The 19,825-nt window shown below is 49.4% G+C and overlaps 1 pseudogene; it reads right to left on the bottom strand.

The window, feature by feature from the left end:
- Positions 1-10,476: 10,476 nt before the first annotated feature.
- LOC121829002 (glyceraldehyde-3-phosphate dehydrogenase pseudogene) lies at positions 10,477-19,563 on the bottom strand (annotated as a pseudogene).
- Positions 19,564-19,825: the final 262 nt, after the last annotated feature.

Below are 19,825 nucleotides of genomic sequence, written 5' to 3'. Positions count from 1 at the left end.
CATGACCAAGAGCCACCCAGACCACAGCTACACACACACACACACACACACACACACACACACACACACACACACACAGAGAGAGAGAGAGAGAGAGAGAGAGAGAGAGAGAGAGAGAGAGAGAGAGAGAGATCATGTGATTACCACACACATGCAGGAACATGCATGGACAACCGTAAATGCACACACATTCACATTCCTGTTGGCCTGAAGTGAGGAGCACCACGGAACTTATGACCTGCTTGGTCCTGAGTCTAGATTTCCCCTGGCCCAATGAGCTGCACTTGATTCAGAGGCATCTTAACTTTGGCTGAAGACCCCATGGTTTTCTCCCAGGTCCCCTTTGTATCCTTCTTTCCGCCAGAATCTGTCCTACAGGCATCATGACCATGATCTGAGCTGTGGATAACTCGGGAAGGATGTGGAAGGAGAGAGGACAGTGAAGTTGGAGTATTTATTCCTAGTCTACTGATGCAGGGTCATTTTGGGATCGTCAAGCCCTCCACTGAAAGCCCAGCTCTGTTGGGAGTCCTCATCTATCTGCCGCCGACGGACTTCTCTTTCCTCTTACTGTGAACTGAGGGTCCTGATGAGTGCTTTGTGGTCCCCTGTAGTCTTGTCTTCCTTTGTGAGTAATCCCTCTACTAAACCCTAATCAAATTGCCTGACTCAGGGCGGGCTGCTCCGGCGGCGCTTTGACTACCGCTGCCGTGAGCCACAAGGCCGGGTTTGAATTCTGATCAGGTCTCTCCCCCGGTGAAATCACAGCACCTCACCAGGCCCCTGCATTTCTCTGGTACAGAGATCGGAGCAGAAACCACAGCCAGAAGAGGACATCTTTCAACTGCAGCGCAAACCAGTGGGTTCAGGAACTAAGTCATTTTCTGTTAATTAGTGCGGTCCCCTCCCTGGAGCCTCATAGAGTCCCCAGCATGTATATGTCTTGGAAAAAAAATTTGCTGCAGTTACAAAGGAATAAATGGGCAGCAAAAAGCTGTAAACAATGACCAGGGGGCTTATCCACTTCACAAAAGGGCCGCACTTCAGCTGCAGAAAGCAGCTTTTGTTTGAAAGTCCTCAGCCCCGACAAAACAGGAGGGTGTGAATGTCTATATTTATTAAAACATATTTAGCTTCTCTTTCTCTTTTCCACACATCCACTGCACCCTTGAGAGGCAGCAAAGAATGGTGGAAGAACTATTTAACCTTGCTTCCCTCCTAGTTCTGCTGCCCACTACTTTTTCGTTCTCAGTTTTCTACTCAATAAAACAGAGGTAGTGATGTCTACCTGGTCAAGAGCCCCGCAGAGAGGTTTGAAGAGGTACACTGAGGTCAGCCATAGAGCGTGGGCACAGCCCCTGAGCTGAGGCTGGGCCACTTGGAAAGGCGTTGTGGCTGGGACATCAGTCCCCTCAGGGGCTCAGGAAGCCCTGGGCTGGTAGCCTGTACTTCTCCTCCAGCTGAAAGGTGACATCAGACCAGCCGTTCCCAGCCTGTGGGTGGGCAGGCAAGTCTCAAGTCTCTAGTTGTCCCAGTTTCTGCAGACAACAGGCAACTCTCCCTAAGCTACAGCATCATCCCCAGGTTTCTGCAGCTGCCATGGGGCATCCAGGCCTGCTGGGATTAGTAACTGGATCACAGCCCGAGAGCCAAGGCCCCAAATATAGGGCTGCCAGTGCCTACTGCGGAAGACCTTGGCACCAGCTGCTCCACCTCCTCAGACCTTATGTCGTAGACAAGGGAAACTGAGGCCTAGAAAGGGAGGTGGATTTTTCCACTGTTGCTTGGTGAGTGAAGGGGGGCCAGACCGAAACTTCCCACATCAAGGGCTCATTCAGTCCCAAACTTGAAGCTTATTTTCCTCAGCCCGTCCACTCTCCCTGGCCCACCCTGAACTACATGTCCCAGCTGATGATGCTCTTACCTGATGGTCACATCACCCTCCACCCAACCTATTCTCATACAATAGTCAGGAGGAGACTTATGTCATCCCTTGAATGCTCTTACAGTTTCTTGTGTCACCCAGAATGAATGTAAAATTACATGGCCAAGAGTCACTCAGAGCCTTTTTTTTTTTACATTGTGCTACATATACTCACATATACATTATCTTGTGTTCACACATGCACATACTCATATGCATGTGATCACCACACACAGCCATGTACATGCATGGAAACGTGTTTATGCACACACATTCACATACACGTACACACAGCATGCACATAACTATGCACATCCATACAAGCACATGAAAATGGGCACACACATGCACACATTCATGAATACACATATATGCTGGCAAGTCATGTGCATATATGTAAACACATATATGAACATGAATGTACTAGTATTTGCTCTGCCCATGATCTTGGCCCAAAGGAGGCAGTGACCTCTTAAAAGGTAAGGGAGAAGGGTCATGAGTCCCTTCTCTCTGCTTCCTGCTTCCTGGTGTGATCAAATGCCAGGTGGATTCGCTCCCGGTCAGATCAGAGGATGACTTCAGTGGTCTACTCCGTTCTGTGATGGTGAGTGTATTTCTTCAATTTATATCTTTTTTTTTTCAATAATTGAGTAAAACTGAAATTTATTATATGCCACAGTCGTCCTAGGGACCTCCATGCTATATATATAGCCTCTATGGTTCTATGGGTTGTGGTCTGATTGTTCATTTTATATCTAGAATCCACCAATGAGTGAGTACATACCATAACTGTCTTTCTGGGTTTGGGTTACCTCACTCAGGATGATTTTTTCTAGTTCCATCCATTTGCCTGCAAATTTCATGCTTTCATTGTTTTTCTCTGCTGAGTAGTACTCCATTGTGTATATGTACCACATTTTTTTTCATCCATTCTTCCATTGATGGGCATCTAGGTTGTTTCCAGGTTCTGGCTATTACAAATAGTGCTGCTATGAACATAGCTGAGCATGTATCTTTATGGTATGTATCAGCATTCTTTGGGTATATGCCCAAGAGTGGGATGGCTGGGTCTTGAGGTGAGTGTATTTCTTCAATTTATATCTTAATAAATCCCTACTACCCATTAAATAGACTCATGTGGATTGATCTTAATAATGCATATGAGCATATATGCAGGCATAGATATGTGCCTTTGCATGGACATATATAGTTGTAGGCACACATGAATAAACATATACTCACATGCACACAAATAAGTACACACACAGCTGCACACATATACATAACATATACATACACACAGATGCATATATACAGTAAGAACCTGACTATGTTGGCCTCTTCATTGTCTCTGGGAGGCTCTGCACCACTGGGGCCTGTATGTGTAGATACACATATGAATATGCCACCCTGAGTATGTGTGCATGTGCATGTGCATGAATGTATGCATATGTCCCTGTTTTATGTGTATATGAGCATATGTGTGCACTATGTACACATCTATGTGAATACATGTGCATATTTTGTATGCAAGTGTGTGCATGCACACATGTGCCTGGGTCTTTGTGCCTGCTTCTCTTTCCGTGAATGCTTGTCCTGAACATCACCAGGCCTGGTTCCCCTCCTGTCTCCCACGCCTCCCTCTTCAACCTACAGTGGCTCCCCTTGTGACCATTTTGTCCTGCTTCTAACCCACCTCTTCGTTTTCATGAAAACTAATTCATACTCAAGGGTGATAACAAGTTGCTTCTAGTCAAAGACAATTTTTATGTTTAAGCTTTAAAGGCTAAAACAAAACAAGCAGACAAAGAGTAGCTGGTGGTGGCTCCTGTGCTCCTCGTAAGGCTGAGGACCGTCCTGAGGCCCTGGAACTGCACTCAAGACACGGCTGTTGCTCCTGAGTGAGACCATCTACGTGGCGTTCTGGATCGTGCCCCTTCCTTGTCACCTCATTCCCCTCCCCCAGCCACCATTTTCCCAAGATAAATCAGCCAGGTCAGCCACCACATTTTGGTGAAAAAGAAACAAGTTAGTCTTTGGACTTGACAAAGTCCGCCTTTCTAGGGGCAGAGGGGCCGGGGCAGTCAGGAGCATGTGGAATTGGTACTGCAGGGGCCAAGACAAGGCTCGTTTTGTGTTCTGGGACAAAGATAAAGTGTCCTGGCAAGATGGGGCCAGGGCCTTTCCAGCGCCAGCTCTGGCAGACGGGATTGGCTGGCAGCGGGTCAACTTACCCCGTGTGACTGGATGGCCCAGCTTCCCACCGCCTCCTCCCCTCTTGTGAGCAAACAATTGAGTGCGGTGAGACAGTCATGAAAGTGAGCTGTTCGCCCTTCCTGGCCACCTGGCATGCCCGGGCATGGGCATCCTCAGATCCTGCAGACTGGGCTCTGCGGCTTCCGTGGCTTTGGGAGAGGCAAAGCTGGCCTCAGTTCTAAGTCAGGTGACTTTGGACGCTCCGAGCCTCTGGCTACCTTTGGCAAGGCAGCATGGCTGCAGGACAGTTCCAGCTGTTCAGATTCGGTGACGTCTTTCCTAATAATGGCGAGGCCCAAGCTGGATGCCGAGAGGGCTCTCGGGCTTCAGGGTGCTGCTTGACAGCTGGTGTCTCATCTGATTCTCAATGTCACCCCGGTGCAGGGAGCAGGGAGCAGGGTGGTCATTGCCATGACCCTTGGGTGGGGGGGGGGGAGGGGGGAGGGGGGGCGGGGAATGAGACCAGCAAGGTGATGGTAACATCTGAGCAAGGAGGCAAGAAAATCTCCATCGTGGAAATATTGGAGAGTTAAGAGTGCTGGGCCATACCTCTGGCTCTGTGGACCACTTTCCCTCCTGCAGAGGATGCCCCTCCTCCACCCCTAGCTAGTGGACTTTGCCTTTTATGACAATCTAACCTAGAGCAGGAAGAAATTTGCTTTTCACTGGGAAAACATGTATGCTGTTTATAAGTTTTTTCTATGTAGAATTTTAGTTTTGAGTCAGTTTCTTTGTATAGCCTGGCTGTCCTGGAGCATACTCTGTAGACCAGGCTGGCCTTGAACTCAGAGATCTGCCTGCCTGTGCCTCCTGAGTTCTGGGATCAAAGGTGTGCGCTACCACCACCCTATGCGGAAGATTAAAAAGTGTGTTCAGCTGTATGGCTTATTCACTGGATACCTCTGTGTTGAGCATCTGCTCTCCTGGTTGCCAGACACCAAGGAACAAGTTAGAAGAGGTCCTGGTCTCCAGGAGCTGATTATTCAGTCCACAGCTCTGGATCCTAGCGGCACAGCAGGATCATTTGGGAGAATGTTGACCATTTTCGATGGCTGTGTCCTGTACTCAGGCCGTGGGACTTTAAATGGTGATTCTAGGGGCCAGCTTTGCTGAGAACTGGAGCGTGAGGAAGGAAAGAAATGAATGACCACCTAGAAAAGGAAATTAGCCTAGGGAAAGGAATCCATAAAAAATGGGCCTGCTTCAACATAGTTCAGCCCGTGGGGCCACTGGTGAGAAGCCTGTAGCAGGAGGGACCCATAAAAGCTCCTGAACACACCATGGGAAGTGAGGGGGCATGGGCCCAGGCCATGGGAGAGCAAGGGCCAAAGCAGAGTGGGTTGGAGCGTGCTGATTAGTAAGGCAACATATTGCTCCAAAGTCACAGGTGGGCCACAAAGCCCAGACGTGGTCTATAGTTCCCCAAGGTCGGAAGGAGCTCACACTGCCTCAAGGTCCAGCCTATCTTTACCCTGTAACCCAGATGGTGAGGAAGGCCTATGTCAGTGTATTCAAAGGCTGATCCCCAGGACTCCCCCTACCCACCCTGCCCCCAAACCAGCCCCAGCTCACAGAAGCCTGGGGTGTGGAGTAATGAGCAGGGAGAGATAAGCAGGGAGGTCAAGGGCTTTAGAAATCTATCCCTGCTACACAGCTGGGTGTATCTGACAGGGTCCTTGAGAGGCCCAGAACTGGGGAGTGCTCTGGCCTCACAACCAGGGTGTACAGGGCCACACACATGCCATGGTGAATAGTCTGTAAGGAAGCCATGAGCACCGAGCATGGCTTGGGTCCTGCAGCACCTTGCCCAACACAAACCCAGAGTCACCGACACTGAAGTGGTCCCTGAGAAAAGTGTTCGAGCGAGTTGAGGTCGAACTCTGTTCCAATAACACAGACCTCATCCTTTTTTTTTTTTTTTTTCCTGAGGAGCCTAGATTCTCTGTTCCATATATTAAGAGTCTGCACTCCGATGCTGGGGGTCATGCTATCTGTTAGAAGGGTGGGTTGCCTTGGAGTTTTCGATTGGAATGTTGGTAAGAGCTGTGTTTTTAAAATGTTGAATTAAACTACGAATCTGTGTTCGCACATTCTGTTTGTAATAGGATTTTAGGGCATTATGCTAAAATATGTTATTGCATTGGAACGCAGTGTCACTGTGCTTTGTTAGTATGGTGTGTGTAAACTTACAATCAAGAGGATGCTCATGGAACTGTGGGAGTTTTGGCAGCAGCCGAGCGATGCCTGGTGGCTTGATTGTCAGGGACAATCTTTGGGCTCCGTTTTGACAGTGGCTCCCCTGAACTTTGTCTTTGTTGACTCGGTGTCCCCACTAGTCCAGCAGGGGTTGCTAGGCAGTGTTACCTGCAGGGCCTCTTTCCTTCTGCCGTGGATCAGGCTCTGAGGACAGCTTCTGAGTACCGGGCTCTTTGCCTCCTTGAGAAGGAGAGGAGGCTCTTTACCAAGGAGATTGATCTTACCTGGGAACAATTGACTTTCTGGGAGTAAACAGCCTCCTCACTGAAAGGGGAAAGGATGAGGATCAAGTGACCAGGCTGAGAGGACTGCAGACCTCATGGGTCTGGGGTGGCGGTCCGCTGCTCACACCCGGTCTGGGGTGGCGGCCCGCTGCTCACACCCGGTCTGGGGTGGCGGCCCGCTGCTCACACCCGGTCTGGGGTGGCGGCCCGCTGCTCACACCCGGTCTGGGGTGACGGCCCGCTGCTCACACCCGGTCTGGGGTGGCGGTCCGCTGCTCACACCCGGTCTGGGGTGGCGGTCCGCTGCTCACACCCGGTCTGGGGTGGCGGTCCGCTGCTCACACCCGGTCTGGGGTGGCGGTCCGCTGCTCACACCCGGTCTGGGGTGGCGGTCCGCTGCTCACACCCGGTCTGGGGTGGCGGCCCGCTGCTCACACCCGGTCTGGGGTGGCGGCCCGCTGCTCACACCCGGTCTGGGGTGGCGGCCCGCTGCTCACACCCGGTCTGGGGTGGCGGTCCGCTGCTCACACCCGGTCTGGGGTGGCGGTCCGCTGCTCACACCTGGTCTGGGGTGGCGGTCCGCTGCTCACACCTGGTCTGGGCAGGAACCCAGCTCTCCTCCAATAGTCGCCTCCCCTGCTGACCGGGCTGCTGCCAAGCAGTAGGAGGAACTGCTGAATTCTGGTCGCCTAGGACCGCACCCCAGGGCCTAGTGAGGTCTTGTGACTCTTGAGTTCTCCTTTCCTGTGCGGGTCAGGCTCCTTCAGAACAGGCTTTGAACAAGTGGTTTGTGCAAAAAATATCCTGGGCTTCCCCACACCAACTCTCACTGCTTCTCACTCACTGGAAATAAAAGTAAGTCATGCCAAGGCAGCCCGGGAGTATGCATACACTCACAGAGGCTCTGCTGCCTGGGAGTATCCACACACTCACGGAGGCTCTGCTGCCTGGGAGTATCCACACACTCACGGAGACTCTGCTGCCTGGGAGTATCCACACACTCACGGAGGCTCTGCTGGATGGGAGTATCCACACACCCACGGAGGCTCTGCTGCCTGGGAGTATCCACACACCCACGGAGGCTCTGCTGCCTGGGAGTATCCACACACTCACAGAGGCTCTGCCGGAGTATCCACACACTCACAGAGGCTCTGCTGGAGTATCCACACACTCACAGAGACTCTGCTGCCTGGGAGTATCCACACACTCACGGAGGCTCTGCTGGAGTATCCACACACTCACAGAGGCTCTGCTGGTGGATCACCCCAGCTTTGCATACTTCTAACTGCCCAACAGTCCAAGCAATCTGTAGCCCAAGACAACAAGGGAGTTAAAAGCATGGCTCAGCTAATGTCCATGAGATCTTGTCTTGGCCAGTTTTGTAGTTATCACAGAATACCTGAGACAATTTGTATACATAGCTTATTTGCATTAGGGTTCCAGAAGTGGGGGAAGGTCAAGAATGTGAGACGAAACTCTGCTAGGCTTATTGTGAGGGCCTGATGGTCCACCCACAGCGAAGGGAGGGAAGGGGGTGAGCTGGTTAGCTTTACATCATCTTGACACAAGCTAGGGTCATCTGCGACAGAGAACCTCAGTTGAGAAAATGCCTCCACAAGGTCAGACTATAGGCAAGCCTAGAGGACATTTTTTAAATTAGTGATTGATAAGGGGGGGCAGTCCACTGTAGGTGGTCTCACCCCTGGGCAAGTGGTCCTGGGTTTTATTTAAAAAAGCAGGCTGAGCAAGCCATGGGGACCAAGCCAGTAAGCAGCACCACTTCATGGGCTCCACATCAGCTTCTGCCTCCAGGTTCCTGCCCTGTTTGAGTTCCTGTCCTGACTTCCCCTAAATGGACTGTGACTCTTATATATCTCCTGAGTGGATTTGCAAGCTGGATAAACCCTTTCCTCCCCAAGTAGCTTTGGTCATGGTGTTTCAGCATAGCAACAGTAACCCTAACTAAGACAGGGGGTTTATACAGAAGAGACAGGGCAATGGAGGCCGCTCTCTTTTTCACAATCTGCTCCAGCAGAAACTAGCTCTCTCTTGTTAGTTTCTCTCGAAACCAATCCTTTCAAGAAGCAGGGTTCAAATACTTCCTAGCGGCTCTGTCACATCTCAGTATGTTACCATGGGGAACTCTGGTAGAAAGCAGACCATGGCAGTGTTCTGGTTCAAGCCACTTCCTGGCAGGCTGGTGTCTTCCACTGCAAAACGATGCCATGGCTTTGACCTCGTTGAACTAGAGACATACCTGCACAATGTTTAGTTCAATGCCTATCAACTGACAAGGACCCTGAGCCTGGAGAGGTTAAAGGTGTCCAGGCCCAGGGAGTCCCCATGTTCTTCCATGTCTTCTAGTCTTGGAGAATGAGACTCATGCCTCATGGTCATCCTTAAATGAAAGGAAAAGTCTAAGGAGGAAGGAGCAGGAATTGGAACAGATTTTCTGTGGAAACTGGGAGCAGACAGAACTGGTTTTTGTAAATCAAGTCTCTTGATACTTTTTTCTTTGATTTTATTTTTGAGACTATAATACAATTACATCATTCCCCCCTTCTCTTTTCTCCCTCCCAATACACCTTTCCCTGCTCTACTTCAAATTCACGGCCTCTTATTTGTATATACATATATGTTCCTAAAAACAACCTGTTGAGCCCATGGGATGTTACTTGTATGTATATTTGCAGGGCTGACCATTGGTACTGGGCAATCTCTTCCAGCTTTCCTCAGTTGCCTATCATTCTCTGTGTCTGTTTGAGCCCTCGTGGCTTTTCCCCACGCAGTTTGGCCTGTCTGTTGGTGTCATCCTTGTTTGGCACACATTTGGGCAATCATGTTGGTGAGACTTCATGGGTGTGTCTTCTGACAGTACCAGGAGACAGTCTGCTAGCAAACTCCCTAATCCTCTGTCTCTTACAATCTTTCTGCTCCTCTTCTGCAATTTCCCTTAACCTTAGGTGCAGGAGTGTTTTGTAGATGTATCCACTGGGACTAGGCTCCATAACAGTGTATTTTAGTTGGCTGTGGATTTCTGTAGTGGTCTCTATGCAAAGAGACTTTTCCTTGACGAGGGGTCAAGCCTACATTTATCTGTGGGTACAAGGACAAATGTTTATAGATCGTTGTTAGGGATTATAATACTTCTGAGGGAAGATGAGGCCTTCAAAATCAGACCTGAGGCTGGGCTTGGCTCTGGGTCTAAGCAGCTTCATTGGCGGGTGTACTGGTTAGGTTTTTATCACTGTGATAAAGCACTGTGACCAGAAGCAACGTGGAGAGGAAAGTTTATTTCACCTTACAGCTTAGAGTCTGTCATGAAGGGAAGTCAGGGCAGGAACTCGGAGGCCAGACCTGCAGAACACTGCTTACTGGCTTGCTCTCATGGACTCGCTCAGTTTTCTCGTATACCCCGGGACTGTCTGCCCAGGAATTGTACTGCCTACAGCAGAACGGGCGCTTTGACATCAACCACCAATCAAGAAACTGCCCCCATAGGCCAATCGGCTAGGGGCATTTTCTCAATTGAGGCTTCCTCTTCTCAGATGACTCTAGCTTGTGTCAAGTTGACAAACAACAACAACAACAACAACAAAACAAACAAACAAAAAACCCAGCCGCCACTGGCTGGTCTCTTTCCAGCTCAGCAACTTAGTTATCTCATCTGTAAAATAAGGCCTAAAAGGGAACTTCACTTTTTTTCCTTGTGGGTGCAGTGAAGTTTATTGATGGTATTTAAGAGAGTAGGGCTCCCTAAGCCCCTCCTGTTATTCCAGGGGTCTGATATGGAGACTGTAAGGGGGATGCTCAGTGTCAGGGGCTGAGCTGGGACAGGGACTCCTCAGCCCCCAAAGGCCTCCCTCTTGCTCTCATGTCCTTGCTAGGGCAGGTGGGGTGATCCAGGGCTCCTTTCTCTTTGGAGGCCGTGTACACCATGAGGTCCACCACCCTGTTGCTGTAGCAGTGTTCACTGTCGTACCAGGAAATGAACTTTACAGAGTTGTCACTGTGAGCAATGCCAGGCCCAGCATGAAAGGTGGAAGAGTGGGCATCATTGTTAAAGTCACAGGAGCCAACTTGGTCCTCGGTGTAGCCCAGGATGCCCTTTAGTGGGCCCTCTGATGCCTACGTCACCACCTTCTTGATGTTATCATACATGTCAGCTTTCTCCAGGCAGCATGCCTGATCCACGATGGACACTCTGGGGATAAGAACATGGAAGGCCATGCCAGTGAGCTTCCTATTCAGTTCTGGGATGACCTCGCCCACAGCCTTGGCAGCACCAGCGGATACAGGGATGATGTTCTGGGCTGCCCCACGGCCATCATGCCACAGCTTGCTAGAGGGACCATCCACAGTCTTCTCCGTGGCAGTGATGGTGTGGACTGTGGTCATGAGTCCTTCTACAATGCCAAAGTTGTCATGGATGACCTTGGCAGAGGTGGGGGGCGGGGGCGGGTTGCGGGTGGTAAGTAGTTAGTGGTTCAGGAAGCGTGGCTGACAATCTGGAGTGAGTTGCCATACTTCTCATGGTTCACGCCCATCACAAACATGGGGGCATCAGCAGAAGGGACAGAGATGATGACCCTTTTGGCCTCACCTTTCAAGTGGGGCCCCAGCCTTCTCCATGGTAGTGAAGACACCAGGAGACTCCACAACATACTCAGCATCAGCATCACCCTATTTGATGTTAGCAGGATCTCACTCCTGGAAGATGGTGATGGCCTTCCCGTTGATGGCCAGCTTCCCGTTCTCAGCCTTGACTGTGCCGTCGAACTTGCCTGGGTAGAGTCACACTGGAATATGTGGACCATGTAGTTGAGGTCAATGAAGGGGTCACTGATGGCAACAATGTCCACTTTTCCCAACACGACAGCAGTTTGGGTAACCAGGCACCCAACAGAGTCAACTCTGCTCACTCTGCTTCACCACTGAGTCTTAGGGACGAGGCTGGTACTTCAGGAGAAGATATGGCTGTCTCTGGAACAGGGAGGAGCAGAGAGCCTAAGAGAGAACTTCTTTTAAAAATATTTATTACTATCATTTCCTGTATCCATGTTTATGGTGTGTGCATGTGAGGGCACGTGTGTGCCATGGTGTGAGTATGGATGTCAGAAGACAACTTTTAGGAGTCAGTTCCTCATTGAATGTGGTTCCCCAGTATAAAATTCAGACTGTCAGGCTTGTAGGCAAGTTATTTTATCTTCTTAGTTATCTTGATGGCCTAACACTCAAATTTTTAACCCCACAGGATCACCATAGGAGTAAAATTGACATTTGGTGTAACATGAATATAGAAAAGGCTGAAATGTGGCCTTATGTGGCAGAAGGCAGAGGACAGAGCATCATGGAAAGTGGCCAGTGACAAGGGACGTGAATGGGGAGGGCATGACAGAGGAATCATAGAGATGCATAGTCTCCTAAAGAGACAGCATGCTACAGGTAGGGTAACGAATAGACTCAAGTCTGTCTGAATGCTGGCTTTTCGGTCAGCTGGCTGTGTGACCATCAACTGATACGCTGTCTGTCTGGGTTTCAGTGTCCTCCTAGGAAACACCAGCTCCAATGGGGAAGCCTTTTAGAGTTTTCATATTCCCCCGGCATGTACTCACAAACCTTAGAATGCTTGACTGGGGAGACTCGATATACCTGTCCGAGAACCCTCGTTCTCGTCTTCACGACTGGAGCATGGAAAACAAAGAACAGATACCCAGTTCCTGAATGGGACATTCTCCAGGAGAGTAAGGATGACCAGTGACAATCCGCAGGCCTCACCCATTCACTGTCCTCGAGGTCACTTGCTGGGGACAGTGGGAACTGAGCAAACATGCATAGAAAGGCTGGGTGCTGCAGCTAGGAAGGGAGCGAGCCTCGCCTCGTTCCTGCCCGCAGGACTCCCATTCAAAGGGTGAGCTCTGCCATTTGCCGCACGCATATGTAAAAGTGTCACATCTTTTCAGCAAATTGACATTTTAAAAATAAATATATAACGTTCCTCTTCGTCTCTTCAAGTCACAATTGATTTAAAGGGCACTTTATATGACAGTATAATCACCCCCAGATTTCTCTTGGTTACCCTTTACATGAAATACCTTTTCCATCACCTCCTTTTCATTCTGTGCACATTGTTGGATCTAAAGAAAATCTTTTTTAAACACCGGGTAGTTGAATTTTATCTTCATTTAGTCCATTCATCAGCTTATGCCTTTGTGCATGTATGATTGTGTGTGTGTGTGTGTGTGTGTGTGTGTGTGTGTGTGTGTGTGTATGTGTTTGTGGGTGTGCACATGTGTACTTGCCATGGTGCGTGTATGGAAATCAGAGGATGGTCTCAGGTGTCAGTCCTCCCCTTCCACCTTGTTTAAGAATGTTTCCATAGCCGGGCAGTGGTGGCACACGCTTTTGATCCCAGCACTTGGGAGGCAGAGCCAGGCGGATCTCTGTGAGTTCGAGGCCAGCCTGGGCTACAGAGTGAGTTCCAGGAAAGGCATCAAAGCTACACAGAGGAACCCTGTTTCGAAAAACCAAAAAAAAAAAAAAATGTGTTTCCCTAAGAGATACCATGATAGAGGGAGACATCAAGGGAACAGGGAGTAGAAGCAGGGTGCTAGAAAAGTCCCCAGAAATCCACAAAGATGACCCTACCTTAGACTACTAGCAGTAGTGGAGAGGGTGCCTGAACTGGCCTACTCCGGTAATCAGATTGATGACTACCCTAACTGGCATAATAGAGCCTCCATCCAGTAACTGATGGAAGCAGATGCAGAGATCCACAGCCAAGCACCAGGCTGAACTCCAGGAGTCCAGTCAAAGAGAGAAAAGAGGGATTGTATGAGCAAGGGGCATCAAGGTGATGATGGGAAAGTGTAGAGACAACCAGACTAAACTAGTGGGAACTCATGAACTGTGGACCAATATGGGACTGGACTAGGAGCCTCCATGGGACTGGACTAGGCCCTCTGCATAGGAGAGACAGTTGTTTAGCTTGACCTGCTTAAGAGGCCCCTAGTGTTGGGATCAGGATCCATCCCTGCTGCATGAGCTGGCTTTTTGAAGCCCAGTGCCTGTGGTGGGACACCTTACACAGCCTTGGCTCAGGAGACGGGGCTTGGACCTGCCTCAACTGAATGTACCAGGCTCTGCTGACTCCTCATGGGAGTCCTTGCCTTGGAGGAGGTGAGAATGGGGGTGGGCTGGGGAGAAAGGCTGGGGGGCAGGAGGAGGAAGGAGATGTTTCCCTTGTAGTGTTTGGCACCGTGTACACCAGACTGATCGGCCCCTTGAGCCTCCGGAGACTCTCCTGTCTGCACCTCTGTCTCGCCATAGGACTGGTATTACAGAGCGTGCCACTGCCTGGCTTTATGTGGGACCTGGGGACTTTAACCCAGTCCTGGTGTTTGTGTGGCAAGTGCTTTACCCACTGAACCAATCCCCCAGCTCAGCTATCCCTTTTGACTGAAAAGCTTAATCCTTCTATATTTAAATGAGTTACTGATAGTTACTTTGGCCATTTTGTTACTTGTTTCCAAGTCTTCTAGCATTTTGCCTTTCATTCTCTCTTCTATCACTTTCTCCTTTATTTAGCTGGGTTTTTGTAGTTCTGTTTTTAATTCTTTCTCATTTCCTTCCCTCTGGGTATTTTGATACTTTTTTTTTTTTTAAGGACACCCTCTTTCCTCTTTTTTTAATGTTACAGTTTCATTCTCTGAGACAAGGTTTCACCATGTACCACTTGCTGGCTTGAAACTTGCTATGTAGACCAGGCTAGCCAGGAACTTGCAGTGACCCTCCTGCCTCTTTCTGGGAGCAGGGGTTATTCCTGCTAGCCACCACATCCAGCAATGATGTACCCATTCTTTGAAAACAAGTGTGAATTGGGGATCTTTCCTTAGTTTAGAGCCAAGATCATTCTTTCTCTTTCTCTTTTTTTTTTTTTTTTTTTTTTTTCGAGACAGGGCTTCTCTGTGTAGTTTTGGTGCCTGTCCTAAATCTTGCTCTGTAGACCAGGCTGACCTCAAACTCACAGAGATCCGCCTGGCTCTGCCTCCCGCGTGGTGGGATTAAAGGCATGCGCCACCACCGCCTGGCTCTTTCTCTTTTCTCAATGAACAAAGCCCGATCCAGCTGTGTGTCTGGTCATTTTCTCCCATATGGCAGTGTTATTGAGTGGGGCCTAGGGCTTTCCCACGGCCTTTTAGTTTTCTTTGATACCTTACATATTGATCCTGATCAAAGTTACTATTTTTCTCTCCTTGATTTCTGAGAAACGTTCAGGATAGACTTTAAATGTTTCCACTTAGAGTCTCATGGAGCTTTACCAGGCTGTCTCACTGTTTGGGACACAACAGCAACTATGTCATATTGTCACTGTCAGGAGTTCCTGTCACTCTCAGATAGCTTTGATTTTAGTCAGTAGTCACAAAGTTATTAAAGTAAAACAGTGATGCAGACATTATCAAACGACTGCCTATCGGACTCTAAAACATTTGTGTCTTACTTCCACAAACCCATACTCAACAGTATAGAAATATAACAATAAATAACCTGCATCTTCAAAAAAAAAAAAAAAACCTCTCCCTATTGACCAAATTAAACTAGCAAAAAATGCTTTCACAATTGCTACTTTCCAGGAGTTGAAAACAGTTATTGTAGAATAAGGCTATAAAGGTTCAAGTTAATATTTCAATGAAAATTCCTAGGAGGCATTCACAGTCTGTTGAAATGAGGAGTTGATTTGGTCACATCGTTGAATTATTTTATAGAGAACTTCAGGTCCTGCTGTGTGCTCTCTGAGAAGCACAACGTTTCAGTGGCCACACATGGCCATAGAAGTATGGCCCAGACCTCTCCACAAACTAACATGTCCCTTTATAATATATTAACATACTTTCTATTCACATAGTCATTCTTTTAAATGAAAATAATCTTATAGATAGACAAGCTCCCTATGATAGGAAATATTTTCATTACTTTTTAAAGATTCAATATAATTACATCATTTCCCCCTCCCCTTTCTTCCCTCTAACCCCCTTGCTGTCTTTCCAATTCTTGCCCTCTTTTCTTTAGTTGTTCCATATATATGTATATACACACACATACATATCTTAACATACAAATACCATCTGATCAGTCTGTATGTTACTTGTATGTACATGTCTTCAGGACTGACCATTTGGTGTTGGATAAATAACTGGTGAGCTCTTCCCTGAGGAAGACTGCTTCTCCCCCTCTCAGCATTCCTAAGCTGCCTGCTGTTCTTTGTCTGAGGTTGAGGCTTCATGGTCACTCTGTCCTTCATGTTGGTATGTCTACCCATACTTAGAAACAGCTGTAGTTCTGTGACCTGTCAGACTGCAGATATTTCTTCATGGTTTTCACAGGGATTACACACATCCTAACTCCTTAAACTGTAAGTTTCACCCCACGTGAGATCTTATAACTGAATGTGGGAATTGGGGGGGGGGGTGGATCTGGCAATAGCAAAAGGTTGCTGAATGCGTAACAGTGAAACATCCTTCAAAATCAAACGTGGAATGAATCCGAAGTTTCAGGTGGCATTCACCCATGTGGCATCTTGAACTTCGTGGAAGCTGTGGTTCTGAACACACACGTGCATTTTGTACTGCACATGCCATGGTGCAAAGTAGCACTGAAGTCCCTGAAGCTTCTGCCCGGGGTCACAGATGGCTTATTATGTATGCCTTCCACAATCTTTGGCCACAAGCATCTGTGGCCTATTGTGTGTCCTGCTCCATTTTCTTTAACAGAGCCCGTGGGTGGTCTCTGCTTGGGAGAGATCAGAGTCAAAATAAACAGAGAGCAGCATGCAAGTGGCATCGCAGCATGCTGGTATGTTGTGAGTAAGGTTTGCAGGAAGAGAACCGGGAGGACAGCTACCTCGGCTAGTCCAATACAGCAGCTGCACTAGGGAAGCATTGGGGCTGAGCCAAGCAGAGGCCGGAGAACGTTTCCTACTGTTTTCATAGTGGCTGTTCCTTAATTAGATATATACTTGGTTGTTATAAACCTGAGGCTGGTATCCAGAGCTTCTGTATCAATTCATCCTGTTCCGGAGTGTGTTAGTTTGGTGCTTCCATAGAGGAATGAGACCTTGGAGTTTTCTGGCTTGCAAAAGCAACCTGGCAGAGGCTACACACTAGAAATGCATTGACGTGGACCACATACTTGCATGGTGTTCACGGAGGGTGCTGCTAGAGATGAGATCCAAAAAGACCACGGGGAAGGAGTGGCTTTTGAACACAAAGGAAAGAAGGAAGAAGCCAGGAGGGAAATTGAAGAAGGAACAAGAGCTTGGAGTAGAAAATCTGGTTTGACCTGGGTCCTGGTGAAAGGGAGGCAGAGAACGTGGGACAGAGCCAGGACAAGCACTTTAGGCCCTGTTCTGTGAGGACAGGAACTCATGAAGGGTATGAGGAGACTTGTCGCTTAGTCTGAAAGGGACAAGGTCGTTGTTCTGATGAAGGCTCGGGCTGAAGCAAATATACCAAGGAATAGACTGTGTAGATACCCGGGCAAGCAATATAGCCAGCGTGTCTGAATCGGAAGCAGTGTTTGGCAGGGATTAGGAGGCTGAGAGTTTAATAGCAACAGATTGGCAGATCCCTGAGGGCTTTCAGAAGAGAGCCAAGGGAAGGCCTAGCTGAGGAAACCAAGTCTGGCCCTGAGAAAGGGAAATGCTCTGGCTTCACGGGCTTCCTCCCTCCCAGGAAAGGAGATACCTTGTTTTTCTGGGCTTAGCTGAGACAATATCTTTGAGGTCTATGCTTTTCAAAGGGAACCATTGAGAAAAATGAGGAAGCTTGGGCGCGAGGGAGGAATGTGCTTATGGACTTGTTCCCTGTCGGGCGGTGAGTCAGTTCCCTCAGACACTGAAGTGTCAGCATTTTTAGTATGTCTTAGGTTAGACAGAGAATTCCAAGCTCATCCGGTCAGTGTCCTGATCCCACTGGCTCACAGTGGGAGGTTGTGTGGGCCGCTGATCTTCTCTGAACCGGTTTTCTCATCTGTCCCACAGAGGTGACAATAGTCCTGAAATCCTGCTTAGGATGAGCCACACAGAGCACTCAGCAGGGGTCTTGCTCATTGTAAGTGCCCCCGTTGACATTTCTAATGATAGTATGATTATTGGGATGGCTCGACTCTTTTCTTTTTCCATTTTTATTGATTCTTTGGGAATTTCACACAATGCACCCCAACCCCACTTATCTCCCAGTCCCTCCATATCCACCACTCACTCTGGTAGTGTCCCTTCCAAAGGAAAGCTTAAAAAAAAGGAATAAAAACAAACAAAAATAAAAGAGAAAGAAAGAAAACCACTTCTCCCCCCGACCCCTGCCTCCTTTCCCACCTCTCCATCCCCTCTTCGTTGATCTCAGTGGCATTGGGAGCTGCTGTGTATCATGCAGTAGACCCTTTTGTCCAGTGTTGGTTGTGTAATGAGTTGTTGGTCAGGCTCAAGGCTTTGGTCCACCATCAACGCTGGACCCCCACTGACATTCATCTCCAATATCCTGCGCTTGCCCTGGGTCATGGAAATCTTGCAGCTATGGTTCCACAGGATAAATCCCTTCACACCTCCAGCAGGTCGGAGATGGGGTAGATGTTGGGGTGGGTCAACTCCAAGCCCTGGATGTGTGCCTGGATGGTAGCTAAGTGGGCAACCAGGCTGCGGCTAGGACCACTCCTCTCAGGTGAGGGGTGGAGCCAGCCCCATGGTGAGGGGTGGGGCTATCTTTCCCAAGTATGGAGGGCCAGCTCTCCTCTTAGGGGGTGGGGCCAGCTTTCTGGTGCAGGGCTCATTAGGGCCCAGTGTCCTAGGGCCAGGAGGTTCAGGGTCAGCTCTCCTGTGTGTGGAGGAGCAGGTCACCCTGAGCCAGTGAGGGGTGGGGCCAGTTCAGCAGGGCTGTAGTACTTCAACACATACTTTGCATGGGCCCCTGTGGTAACACGGGGAACAGACATCTACGCAGACCCCAGTTGCTGCAGTACTACGGATCCAGATGTGATCATTGGCAGCAGCTTTGAGCTGGATGTCACCATGGCCCCGGGTGGCAGCGCAGGCTTCTCAGATCCAGATGGGCCTAGCAGCAGCGGTAATCCCTAGGCTCCAACCTGGCTCCGTGTGGTGGTTCAGACCTCAGGCAGTCAATCAGCCGATTGTAACAGGAGCCGCAGGCCTCAACACAGACTCTAGCTGCGGCAGGGCCACGGTCTCAGAAATAGCCCCAAGCCACAGTTCAGGCCCGGGCATCAATATGACCCTGGGTGACAGTGCTGGCCAACCTGATTGAGGGCACCAAGATGGCCTCAGGTGTCAGCCAGGGCGTCTGTTTTGCCTTTGGTGGTAACCAGAGTCTCGGACGTTGATGCAGACCCTGACTACAGTGGGACCATGGACACAGACATGACCCTAAGTCTCAGTTCAGGCCCTGACAACACCATGGCCATAGGTGGCGGCACAAACCACCGAGGTTGGCATAGTCCCGGCAGCACCATGTCCTTCAGACTCCCAAATGGCCACAGGTGGTCGCCAGAGGTGGTAGTGGGGTAGGGTTTTTGTGGTCTTTGGTGGCAACGTGGACTATGAATATCACCATAGAGCCAGGTTGCGGTAGAACCATGGACCCAGACATGGTATTGGGCGGCATCCCTGACCTGGATGGCGCCATGGCCCCCAGGTGGCTGTACAAGTCACTCAGATCTGCATTGTCCCAGCTGCAAGGTGGCCCTCTGACAACAGTATGACCTCAGGTGGTGGCCCAGATCTCGGGCATCTGTCCGGCCTTTGATGGTACCAGGCACCATGGATATCAACACAGACCCGGACATGGCCCCAGGCTGCAGCTCAGGTCCACGTTGCTGTGCAGGTCCACAGCTCATGGTCCTGGAATGCTGTGCAGGGTACTCAGATCTTCATGGCCATGGTGGCCACAGGATCTTCAGACACCAACATGGCCTCAGGTTTCAGTTCGGACCCTGGGTTTCTGCACTGTTTTTCATAACAGGAACCATGGATATCGGCAGAGACCCCAGGTGTGGTGGGGCCATGAACCCCGACATGGTCCTTGGCTGCAGCCTGGGCTGGACATCTCTATGCCCCTAGGTGGTAGCTCTACTTTTCAACAAGGTATCCTGTACTTTG

Source organism: Peromyscus maniculatus, chromosome 4, assembly GCF_049852395.1.
Source record: "Peromyscus maniculatus bairdii isolate BWxNUB_F1_BW_parent chromosome 4, HU_Pman_BW_mat_3.1, whole genome shotgun sequence".
Taxonomy (NCBI): domain Eukaryota; kingdom Metazoa; phylum Chordata; class Mammalia; order Rodentia; family Cricetidae; genus Peromyscus; species Peromyscus maniculatus.
This window is presented reverse-complemented; position numbering and strand designations above follow the sequence as displayed.